Source organism: Mixophyes fleayi, chromosome 1, assembly GCF_038048845.1.
Source record: "Mixophyes fleayi isolate aMixFle1 chromosome 1, aMixFle1.hap1, whole genome shotgun sequence".
Lineage (NCBI taxonomy): Eukaryota > Metazoa > Chordata > Amphibia > Anura > Limnodynastidae > Mixophyes > Mixophyes fleayi.
Genome location: NC_134402.1, coordinates 449,120,142 through 449,133,565, shown reverse-complemented (window position 1 = coordinate 449,133,565; position 13,424 = coordinate 449,120,142).

The following is a 13,424-nucleotide window of genomic DNA, read 5'->3' as shown; positions in this document are numbered from 1 at the left end:
GTATGCCAGAATCAGCATTAGTAGCAATGCCTTGTATAATGCCACCAGTAACAGTAATTACTATTAATAACCAACCAGAAGTAGTGCTGCCCAGGAGCATTATTATTGGCACCCATTGAAAGGCAGCAGTAATAGTAATGCTCATAATAAGCAACCAGTAATATTAATACATAAAGTTGTCAGTTGTAGTCATGGCGCCCAGCTATGTTATTAAAATTATTGCTATTATACAGTAGTAAAGAGGTACAAATGCACAGACACTATCCATGTCCCTCTTATTACATGCTTTCCATAAAACTATTTTGTAATAGGGAGAGGTGCTGCCCTGCCCTGTGGAGAACTAGAGGCAAAGCTTCTGGCCACGCCAATCCAGTTTCAGCCATCACCTTACTGATTTTGTTCTTGATAGTACCATTTACCCTCTCTACTTTTCCAGTGGTTTGTTACCTATAGGGAGTGTGCAACTTACACTCAATGCCCATGAGTTTACACATAACTGAAAAACATTCCCAATAAAATGTGTACCCCAATCAATTTCAGTGATTTAGGGGTAACCAAACCTACAAGCAAACTCCTGAATGATTTTCTTAGCAGTAAAAACAGCAGTATTAGAAGCAGCTAGATAAGCCTCTACCCAGTTAGAGAAATAATTGTTTCACACTAAAACATACTTAAGATTCCTGCAGGGTGTTGATTGGATGAAGTCGATTTGAATGACCTGGAAAGGTCTATCTGTAGGAAGAATGTGGGATGGCTCTGTCAGTATAGCTCTTCCCGTATTCATTCTCAGACAGGTAAGACAAGACATTGCTTTCTTAGGTATTCCCAGGGCAGGTGCTTTATTCAAATTACCTTTAATGTTATAGAAACACTTGCTCTGACTCCACTGTATGTGAGACAAGCTCAGGTTTATAGGATAAGACTAACTCCTGCATGGTAAAGCCAATATTGAAAAACCTGGTATCCAAGATTTACAGTACCCACACATCCCTAAGAAAGTACAAATCTGTTGCTGGTTCTGCATCAGTGTTATGTCCTGTATAGCCTGGATCCTGTTCATTGTCACATGTCAGCACCTAGGTGAGACTCTGCCCCAAATTTTTGACCTTTGTCTGGCATGGCTGTAATTTATCCTTTGCAACCTTGAATCCTGTTTATGAGAGATGAAGTAACAAGTGTTTAGTATCAGACACTGATGACACAAATTAATCAGAACACAGCAATAAATCATTTACACACATGCAAGGTTTCAGAAAAGATACTGGGGGAGTCACTAAACCCGTGGGGTAATCTTGTCAATGTATATTGTACCTCTTTATAGGAAAAACCAAAGAGGTACTGACAGTCAGGATGTAGAATGGATGTACATATTGAAAATCCTTGATACAACAGCCTTTGAATCACAGGATAAACCCCTAATTACACCTCAGGTTCTAATGGGTACTGTGATATTTTTGAAGCTTGCCTGCCACTTTTTAAATGAACCATTACAGGTCCTACATTAGCCATCAATCCAGTGTCCTGTCTTTAGTCCATCTTTATTCCATAAGGAACTCGGTATCTGTGATAACATTTCTTCTACCTGTGATGGACTTGTCATTAACCTATGTGGGTTGTCTAGTATATCTTGTACCTCCTGCGTGTGCTTTCCTGGAATATCTAAAAACACACCATCAGAAGTACAGTATGTTACACACCCCATTTTACATAATAAATCTCAGCCAAGCAAGTTACTAGGGGCCGCTGCGGCTAGAAGAAAAGAATGTTTAGTATGCTTTGGCTCAATTGTAAGAGAGATGTAATTATGATGCATTTCCCTTGTCACTACCACAGCTGGTTTGATATATAAATTTAGATGAAAAGTTCATACAGATCTAGCCGCCCCGATGTCTACAAAAAAGTTGGTTTAGTACCAGATATTGTCATTTATACTTTTGGTTCTCTGTTTTGATTATTTGTTAATTTAATTATTTGCAGATTACAGGTGTGGTCTATATTTCAGAGATTAGCATGCATGCTCATGGCATTTGGTGCCATTGAATGAGTATGCCTCTGATATTGGCCTCTCTTTCACCCATTGTCAATTCTTTGCCAATCCCTCTGACTTCTGTTGTCCACAGAAGGATGAAAGGGTTTCCTGTCATGTCTGTATCTTCTAGCAACATGCCCTTCTTTGCGACTGTTGTAACATTTTTTTTGCACCCCTGTATTTATTGTGATGAATGCTGCCCCTGCAGAGCTTGTATACCTACTACCATTAATTTATCACTCTGCATTTCTTCCTGGCAATATTTTTATCATGACTAACAGCAGATTCCCTGAGGGTGTCCTGTTATACCTCTCCAATTTGGATGGACTATCTGTACACTAGTCTTTAAGCTTTCTCTAAGCCAATCCATTAAAACTCATACAACTACCTCCCTCTGGTGAACTTCATGTTTGGTGTCCTGAATTCCAGAGTACATAACTATGTCTCACATTGCCCTTGCAAAGTAATCTGCAGCACTTTCACTGTATTTTTGTTTAATGATAAATATGTTGTGCCAATTTATTACCACAGGAAGGTATACACTGAGCTGGAAATTAAATTTCTTTATATTTGTCTGATTGTCCTCATTATTTAAAGTTCTATCCTCCTTAAATTGACTGTGTTTTATAAAATGTGGAATATCAGCCAATGTTTATTAGTTGGTTTCTGTGCATTCCCCAGATCCTTAAGATATTTTTGTCATTTAGCTAAATCTTTCCAAGGATAATTGAAATCAGTGATAATAGAGTGCAATTCAGACCAACTCCAAGGGCAATGCGTGGCTACATTCCCGACTGGAACTACTCCATACTTATCTGTTTTACCATTGGGAAGAGCTATTATTCTTACTGAGTTTAATTCTACAATATCACTACATCCAGGGTCAATAGCTGGAACTATTGCTTCTGAGCAAAAGATATTTCTGCGTTTACTAGCATGTGGGAGGGTTTTATTGGTGTCTATAGCAGATAACTGTAATGAATTAGCCACTGCAAAGATTAAAGATAATATTTACTCTTTTCCAAACCAGGGTATAATTTACAGTGTTCACTGTTTTCCCTGGCTGCACTTTTGGCTCCATCTACATAAGGTGGGGGTGGCGCTGTTGAAAGCTCAGGTTTGGAATAATTCTCTTCATCTTTCTGCGCCTGCGTTAATTTTTCACATCAAGCTTTGCCTTCGCACTGCCACAAACATGTGAAAAGTTTGAGACGTCATTTTATTGAACTTATCGAACAAATCTGATCTTTAATTGTATTCAGTATATCAGGGTCAAAGATACCGACATTAGGAAATTTTAGCACACATTCAGCATTAATCTTTGTCAACTCTGCACAATACACAGTTGCTCTCTGACCATCTTTCCTGCTCATAATGTATATTGCAGACCCTTCAGGTCCTACCATATAATTCTGTTATAATGTTGCCCCCATTGTGCCCGCATGGCTCCCATGGTCTGGGGTCCTTTCAGAACTCAAGGGTAGGTTAAGTAAAATTCCAAATTATAGCCAGTGCAGGTCTTACACAATTGCGTGTTCAAAGAGCTACCTCCCACCGGATTTTGTTTTCCTGCAGGTAAACTCCTCCTGTCTGGAAACTCTTTTTTTTTCAATGAGGTAAACTTTCTACTTAATATAGTATAATATATATATATATATATATATATATATATATATACATACCGTATATACTCGAGTATAAGTCGACCCGAATATAAGCCGAGGCACTTAATTTTACCACAAAAAACTGGGAAAACTTATTGACTCGAGTATAAGCCTAGGGTGGGAAATGCAGCAGCTACTGGTTAGTTTCAAAAATAAAAACAGTGCTGGATATCGTTAACACTGGGCTCCCAATAATACAAACGTGAAGTTGTAAATAAATTTATCAAAATTTATTGTTATTAAACATCAATAAAATTTTATAAGTACATAATATATACCCATATCCTAATAAATTGTACACAAATGGTTAAACTAAATCCTCTGCACTTGGTATCAATCCTAATAGGTGAACACAGATATAAATAACATTCACTAAAGACAACTCAGATCATTAATATATAAATCAATGAGATAGTCTGTGGATACTAAATACATGTGCCAGTTAAGTTTATTCGCCTTTAGAAGGTGATGAGCAGTTACTCCTAAGTGTTCAGAACAGTACAGTAATTTAGGCTTTAGTAATGCAAAAGATGCTGCACATACACTAAATAGAATTTGATATAATAGCTCAGATAAAAGATAAGTTTGATTTTGTTTGCTGGAAGAAACATTTTAACAGAACAATACAATTTGCTTTGTGTGATTTAACCCTTATTATACTTGAAGTTTGGGATGTTTTTAGACTTTTCAATGATTTCACAGTTATGCAAAAGAATCTTTAGACACTTATTAATAGGTGACAAAAAATGAAAATATTGGACTTTATAAAACTGCTGCAAATAATTGCAGTGGACAAGTCAGGGTACTCACATGTGTCTCTGTCCAGCGGGGCTAGATGGAAATGTCCCGGTCTTTAGCTTTGACTGACAGGTTCCTTTTCATTTAACTTTATTGTTCCATGTGCAATAAACACACAAAAACGGGCTACAATAAAATGGTGGCTGACAGTGATCCACAGAGGCTGCAGATGCCTGCAGATGAGTGGGGGAGACTGGAAAACGGAGACCAGGTAAGTGGGACTCGAGTATAAGCCGAGGGGGGCTTTTTTCAGCACAAAAAATGTGCTGAAAAACTCGGCTTATACACGAGTATATACGGTATATATATATAAAACTGTAGTTATATATATATAAATAAATAAATATATAGATATATATATAAATATATATATATATATATATATATATATATATATATATATATATATATATAAAACTACAGTATACTGTACTCTATATTCTAAAGGTTTAAATAGCTTGGCTAGACGGTACTATTAAGTCTCCACGTTGCATACCAGTGCAAACTATTCACTATTTGCTATCCACCAGTCTAGACAGTATTATTAACCATCTGCGTTATAAACTTATCAGACTATTGTCTTTGGTTTACACTCAGATATGAACACTTTCTCAAACACATTTTGTTAGTACAATTTCCTATTGTTGGCAACTTTCTTTCCTAGGTATGTTTAACAATGTACTTTACTATATCATAACAAAACAGAATCTTTTATATAGCTCTATGTTTATATCTGTGGCAGTATAGAAACTTACTATGTGCTATTTAAACAAACAAATGCTGTGTATGTCAATCGCAAGATAGGACTATGTAAAGCATTATTACCTTTGTCCTTCCAGGTTCAGTCCAGCACCACTAATAGACTCTCAAAGCAGGAATTTGGTTTAACAACACAGGATGTAAAATAAAAGTATAGAACGATATGCGTTCTTACCTTATATGCCGATTCTTCCAACCTTTGTTGAAAAACCGAAATCTGTAGGTCTGCGAGTCCTAGAGTAGTGTGAAGTTTGCTCCAAGCCCCCAGCTGATACTTTACTATGTATCATTTCCAATAAAGATTCTCTGATTCGATCGCTGTGGTTCCAAAGCACATAGGTTTTATTCACAGTTTGGCATACATCTGCTTACGCCTGTTGGCACCAACACAAGCTTCTATCAGAATGCTCCAGTTTCCAAAGCCAGAGGTGAACAATTTATAAACTGCACAGTTGTAAAAAGCAGTGACATCACAAAGATACACAGTTACAGTGTTAAGGTTCACATTCATAGGTCAAAGGATCTTCAGCTCCCAAGAACTCGACATGTCCTTGGATGATTTCTCTGGTCATTGTTCCTTGAGATTGCCAGGTGTCCTTCTTTAGATTCCTGCCTCTAGATCTGTACAACCCGGTTCCTTTATGATCCCTGTGAACTGGCTATTTGGTGTACGAAAAATGATATTATTTATAACTAGTGTGCGCCAGGTGTGAACACTACATATATAACATTGGAATGTTACATAAATAACAATGGAAACATTCTCATGTCAGGCATCATTAAATAAGTGGTGTTACTTCCCAGGTTTTGGAAGCAAATCTGGATCTCTCTGATGTAATGGGTACCTATGAGTATCCTTATTCTCCTGTCTATTACTATAACAGGGATGTGATGGCTACAATGGAAACTATTGCAAACTGGTTGTATACGACCATGCATACCACAGCCCCAAGCATCTTGGTTTGACAACATTGTTTGAGAGCGGAAGAAGAGGATCGCAAAGTTGAAAGAAATTGGCAGAGGACTTGCCTGGTGGAGGATACATTTTCAATACCAGTCCACTACAGGTGGACTGGTATTGAAGAATATCAGTCCACCTGTAAGTAGTAAGATTTCTTGTCAAGTGAGATTATTTCAGCCAACACCAAACCATTTTAACTTTTCTGTACCATTGATAGGCTTTGCAGACTACCATGTCTGCAACTTGATGAAGCCCTCATCCAGTTAAGGTGAGCTTGTAATCTTCTTTGCTGATTTTCTCCATGCTTACTGAAATATTAAGAGTGCCATAAAATAAGTACCAAGGTTCAAGGTTTGCGATTGTGGGTTATTTGGCCTCTTGGAATAACTTTGACCCTCTGGATGTAAAATACATTGTTAAAATTACTCTAGAGGTGCATCCCACCACTTGTTATCTGGATCCAACCCCAACAAATCTTCTAATACAGTGTATTGATGTAATTGGTCCAATATTTACCAATATAGTGTTACGAGCTGCGGCTCCCCGACGGGCCGCCGCGGCTCGCTTCCGGCTCTCTCAGACGCCCCGGCCGTCTCCATGACGACCGGGGTCTCACTTCCGCCTCTGACGTCCCGGTTGCCTAGGCAACAACCGGGACGCTGTAATCCGGAGGCCGCAGCGCCCCGCCAGCGGGCTCACACCCGGGCATATTCCTGCAGGGAAAGGTAGGGATATTTATACCTTAGAGCAGACTCTGTGAGAGTCTTTTTGACTCAGTATTGGTGCTGTCTTGTCTCTGTCAGTATTTGTCTCGGTGCAGTGATTATGCTGTGGGAGGGGTTGTATTACTACAACTCCTATTGGTTCTCCTTGCTATTTAAGGCAGTGAGGACTTAGCCTCATTGCCAGTTATAGCTTCCTGTTTAGCTAGGCTCCTGTTCCTGTTTTCCTGCTCCTGTGTTTACCCTATTATTGGATTTCCTGTGTATGACCCCTGGCTTGTTTTTTGGACTTCGTTGTATTGCCTGTGACCCCTGACTTCGGCTCGTTTTCTGATATCCCTGTCTGCTGCCGGCCATTGACCTTTTGCCTGGACCTCACATCGCTGTGTTCTACCACGCTGCCTCTGGGTTCTCCCCAGTCAGTGCACACTACACGACCCTCCGTTTGTCTGCAGCCCAGTCTGTCCCCACCACTAGGGGCTCCAGTGAACACCAGACATCGGAGCAGATTCCGGGTTCTGTCGTGCTGACTGAAGGAGTTCCTAACATTATAACTGGCCTAAAATATAACGATTCCATTCTCCACTGATGGAACCCAGTCCAGCTCAAGTCCTAGCAGGGCAGATCCAAGTTGTCTCGCAGATGGTTCAGGATCTTTCACACAGGCTTTCTGCTCAGGAAGAAGCCGCCAAGGCCTCACAAGCAACCCCGGCACCTGAGCCTAAGTTAAATCTTCCGGACCGGTTCTCTGGAGACAGAACCTTATTCCGAAATTTTAAGGAGGGCTGCAAGCTGTATTTTCGTCTCAGGCCCCGCTCCTCGGGCTCGGAGCAACAGAGGGTCGGCATTATCATCTCCTTACTCCAAGGCGATCCCCAATCCTGGGCGTTCAGCCTGACCCCTGTGAATCCAGCTCTACAGTCCGTAGACGCCTTCTTCAACGCACTTGGTCTCTTATATGATGACCCAGATAGGGTGGCCTCGGCTGAGTCCCACCTAAGAGCGCTAAAACAGGGGAGGCGGACGGCGGAAGAATATTGTGCCGAGTTCCGACGTTGGTCGGTCGACAGTCAGTGGAATGACCCCGCACTACGGAGTCAGTTCCGGCTTGGGCTCTCGGAGCAGATAAAGGACTCCTTAGTCCAATATCCTTCATCATCTTCCTTGGAGGCCTTAATGCAACTAGTTATCAAAATTGACCGCAGGATCAAGGAAAGAAGGTCCGAAAAGGAGGCCGTCTCACCATCCTGGCCCTCTTCAGCCGTCTACTCAGTTCCTCAGGATTTACCGGAGCCCATGCAGTTAGGGGCTTATCGCCTGTCCCCTGAGGAGAAATCCAGGCGCCGGTCACTGGGGCTATGTCTCTATTGTGGCAATAAAGGCCATCTCCTGCGTAGCTGCCCTAACAAGGCGGGAAAAGACCAGGCCTAGGAGTAAAGGAGGAGGTACGCCTAGGTCTCCAGATGGTCTCTTCCAAGAATTCGGTCTTAATCCCTGCTCGGATCATGTATGGTAATCGATCCGTTTCTATCCCTGCCTTTCTTGACAGCGGGGCAGCTGGAAATTTTTTGGATATAAACTTTGCCAAGAGACTTGGTATTCCGTCCGTAAACTTAGACTCAGAAATCACGGTCTGCGGTCTGGACGGTAAACCGTTAACTGACGGAAGGGTCTCATATCATACACCACCTCTGCAGCTTACGGTGGGAGCCCTCCATTCCGAAGTCCTCTCGTTCTTTCTAATTCCCTGTTCCTCCGTACCATTGATCCTCGGTCATCCCTGGCTTCTACTTCACAACCCTCACATAGATTGGAGCACGGGGGAGATCATACGATGGAGTAAGGCTTGTTCCTCAACCTGTCTTGCTCTTCCTCTCCGGATTGTTCAGCCTAGCCCTGAATCTCTTCCATTGCCTTATCGTGAATTCCACGACGTATTCTCGAAAAAAGAAGCAGACGCTCTACCCCCACACCGTAGCTACGATTGCTCCATTGATTTGGTTCCAGATGCCAAGCTTCCTAAGGGAAGATTATATGCCTTGTCTATTCCTGAAACTAAGTCTATGGATGACTATGTGGAGGAAAACCTACGTAAGGGATTCATTCAACCCTCCAAATCACCCGTAGGAGCGGGCTTCTTCTTTGTGGCAAAAAAAGATGGAAGCCTCCGGCCGTGCATAGACTATAGGGGTCTAAATGGGATTACCGTGAAGAATACTTACCCGTTACCACTCATCTCCGTACTTTTTGATCAGCTCAAATTAGCCACGATATTCTCCAAGATCGATCTGCGGGGGGCATATAATCTGGTTCGAATAAAAAAGGGCGACGAGTGGAAGACGGCCTTCAATACTCACTCAGGCCATTATGAATATCGGGTCATGCCCTTCGGCCTATGTAACGCCCCCGCAGTGTTCCAAGATTTTATTAACGATGTCCTGCGAGAATTCCTGGGGAGATTCGTTGTAGTTTATCTTGACGACATTTTGATTTATTCCCAGTCACTGGAGCAACACCGTACTCATGTCAAACAGGTACTTCTGAAACTCCGCCAGCACTGCCTCTTCGCTAAACTCGAGAAATGCGAGTTTGAAGTCACTCAGGTCACGTTCCTCGGATACATCATCTCACCTCGTGGCTTCTCCATGGATCCCAGTAAAGTACAGGCAGTTCTCGATTGGATCCGGCCTAGCAATCTTAAAGCCATTCAGAGGTTTTTAGGATTCGCTAATTATTATAGGCGATTCATCCAGTCATTCTCTGTATTGGTGGCTCCAATCACAGCCCTTACTCGTAAAGGGGCTGATACCGTTAATTGGTCCTCTACGGCCTTGACGTCCTTTCAAAAATTAAAAGAGGCCTTCATCTCTGCACCTGTCCTCCGACACCCCAATCCGGAATTACCGTTTGTTCTCGAAGTGGATGCCTCTGACGTCGGGGCAGGTGCGATCCTTTCCCAGAAAGATATCACTGATCACTGTTTGCATCCCTGTGCCTTTTTTTCCAGAAAATTTTCCTCCGCTGAGACCCACTATGACGTTGGGAATAGAGAATTGCTAGCTATCAAGTGGGCATTTGAAGAGTGGCGCCACTGGCTAGAGGGAGCTAATCATGTGGTTACAGTATATACTGACCACAAAAATCTACAGTATATTCAATCTGCTAAAATTGTGAACTCCAGGCAAGCCCGGTGGGTCCTTTTCTTCTCCCGTTTCAACTTTACTATTACGTTCCGGCCCGGATCCAAGAACATTAAGGCAGACGCCTTGTCTCGCAGTTTCATCGCCTCCCATCCTTCCCTCACAGAAACCGCTTTCATTATTCCGGCATCCAAAGTAGTCCTTGGCCTAACTCAGGATCTTGGCACAACCCTCCGGGGTCTCCAACAGTTGGCACCATCAGCTACTCCCAGGGGTAAATTATTCGTACCAGCTTATCTGAGGAGGACGGTCTTCACTGAATGTCATGATAATAAAACCTCAGGTCACCCTGGAGTATCCAAGACATTGGAACTTCTGTCTCGTTCCGTCTGGTGGCCTTCCTTGGCAGCCGATACCAAAGAGTTTGTGTTATCCTGTGAAACCTGTGCCAGGAATAAATCTTCCCGCAGACGTCCTGCCGGGCCTCTTATGCCACTATCCGTTCCAACGAGACCCTGGACCCACATATCGATGGACTTCATCGTAGAATTACCACGCTCATCCAGCTTTAACACCATCTGGGTGATAGTAGACAGATTTAGTAAAATGGCACATTTCATCCCTCTTGTAGGATTGCCATGCGCTAAAACCTTGGCATCCCTATTCATTCAGCACGTTTTCAAGCTCCATGGACTTCCTGTTAATATTGTCTCGGACCGCGGCTCCCAATTTGTAGCCACATTCTGGAGAGCATTCTGTGCCCAATTAGGAATTAAACTCTGTCTATCTTCGGGGTATCACCCACAATCCAACGGACAAACGGAAAGGGTTAATCAATCCCTTGAGCAATTTCTCCGTTTATATGTAACTAAATGCCATAGTGATTGGGCTGCTCTGCTTCCATGGGCAGAGTTCGCCTACAACAACTCGTGCCATTCATCTACTCTGGTATCGCCATTCTTCTGTAACTTCGGATTCCATCCTCGGTCCAACTCACTGGAAGTCTCGAATCAAGCCAAATCTAGTTCTTCGATTTCTTATCTGTGCCGGATATGGAGAAAGGTTCACCTTGCCCTCAAACAAGCTTCATTTAAGTCTAAACATTATGCTGATCAGCATCGTGGACCGTGTCCTTTCAAGGTCGGGGACAAGGTGTGGCTGTCTACCCGCAACATTAAACTTAAGCAACCTTGTAGGAAGTTAGGTCCTAGGTTTATTGGACCCTTCTCCATTATTAAACAGATTAACCCCGTGGCTTTCAAGTTGAAACTTCCTCCTTCACTCAAGATTCCTAACACATTCCATTGTTCCTTGTTGAAAGCAGTTACAGGTTCACATAAATTCAGACCACGTCAATTGCACAGACCTCGTCCTGTCTCAGTCAAAGGACACCAGGAGTTCATTGTTGAAAAGATCCTAGACTCCAAAAAGGTGCAAAGTCAACTCCACTTTTTGGTCCACTGGAAAGGCTACGGCCCGGAGGAACGGTCTTGGGTACCGCAGAAGCATCTACATGCTAACCAACTCATTAAGGACTTCTTTAAAAAGTATCCTGGGAAACCTGGAAGTCGGGGTGCATTGACCCCTCCTCAAGGGGGGGGTACTGTTACGAGCCGCGGCTCCCCGACGGGCCGCCGCGGCTCGCTTCCGGCTCTCTCAGACGCCCCGGCCGTCTCCATGACGACCGGGGTCTCACTTCCGCCTCTGACGTCCCGGTTGCCTAGGCAACAACCGGGACGCTGTAATCCGGAGGCCGCAGCGCCCCGCCAGCGGGCTCACACCCGGGCATATTCCTGCAGGGAAAGGTAGGGATATTTATACCTTAGAGCAGACTCTGTGAGAGTCTTTTTGACTCAGTATTGGTGCTGTCTTGTCTCTGTCAGTATTTGTCTCGGTGCAGTGATTATGCTGTGGGAGGGGTTGTATTACTACAACTCCTATTGGTTCTCCTTGCTATTTAAGGCAGTGAGGACTTAGCCTCATTGCCAGTTATAGCTTCCTGTTTAGCTAGGCTCCTGTTCCTGTTTTCCTGCTCCTGTGTTTACCCTATTATTGGATTTCCTGTGTATGACCCCTGGCTTGTTTTTTGGACTTCGTTGTATTGCCTGTGACCCCTGACTTCGGCTCGTTTTCTGATATCCCTGTCTGCTGCCGGCCATTGACCTTTTGCCTGGACCTCACATCGCTGTGTTCTACCACGCTGCCTCTGGGTTCTCCCCAGTCAGTGCACACTACACGACCCTCCGTTTGTCTGCAGCCCAGTCTGTCCCCACCACTAGGGGCTCCAGTGAACACCAGACATCGGAGCAGATTCCGGGTTCTGTCGTGCTGACTGAAGGAGTTCCTAACATATAGTACTAATGCTCTTTGCAGACAGGTGTTTTTCCAGACCCACGAAAGGAAGCGTTTGTCAGACCTCTTCAAAAAAATAAAAAAAACCTTCTTATCCAGACAGAATGATTAACTACAGACTAGTATCAAACATTTAATTTCTAGCTACGGTTATTGAGCAAATTGTTGCAACCCAGCTGGAAACCCGTCTGTTAACACATGATAATTATGAGCCATTCAAGTGAGGATTCAGGTGAAAACTTCATGATTTGGTGGCAAGAGACAGATGCGATTCTAAGAGAGCATCTGAGGAATTTCTGTGGACTGTGTGGTACAGTCCATAGTTGGCTCAAATCCTTTCTCACTGTCAGGTCACAGAGACTATGTTCAAGATTAGCCACACATATTCCATCTCCCATGCTATTTGCAGTATACATGCCACTACGTCATGTCCTGGATTACCACATGCAGATAATACTCATCTATATCTGTCTATTGCTCCAGGTACTAACAATCTTCATTTGCTTTCTAGCTGAGCTTCAGGAATGAAATAATTCTAGATGGCTGAGGTTGAATTCTGATAAAACATATATCTTCCATGAAATTGCTTTGTGCATCCCCAGAAAAGTAGCCGCACATGTATGTGCCTATGCAGATTTGCACATTTCTGGAACTTACGCCCACTTGTGCCTGCAAAATGGGATGAGGGAAGGAAGGAGCATTCTAACATAGGCTGAGTACAGTAAGGGCATGTTCACTCAATTGAAAATAGATGCAGCCCAGGACACAGAAGCATGTATATCTGTTCAAGTCATATTATTTGTAGGTGGTCAAGGGCAGGCGCAAATAATGGATGATCATGATCATAGTTACCACTTGTGACTGTCTGTTTATGAATGCTCTGCTAAGGCTTATAGGTGTTTTCTTCATTGCAAGTGCATACATTTTGCTTTTGTGTGCCTGTTTAAGCAAATATCTTTTTAATGTATGTGAGATGGGGAATTGTTTCTCCTGTATTAC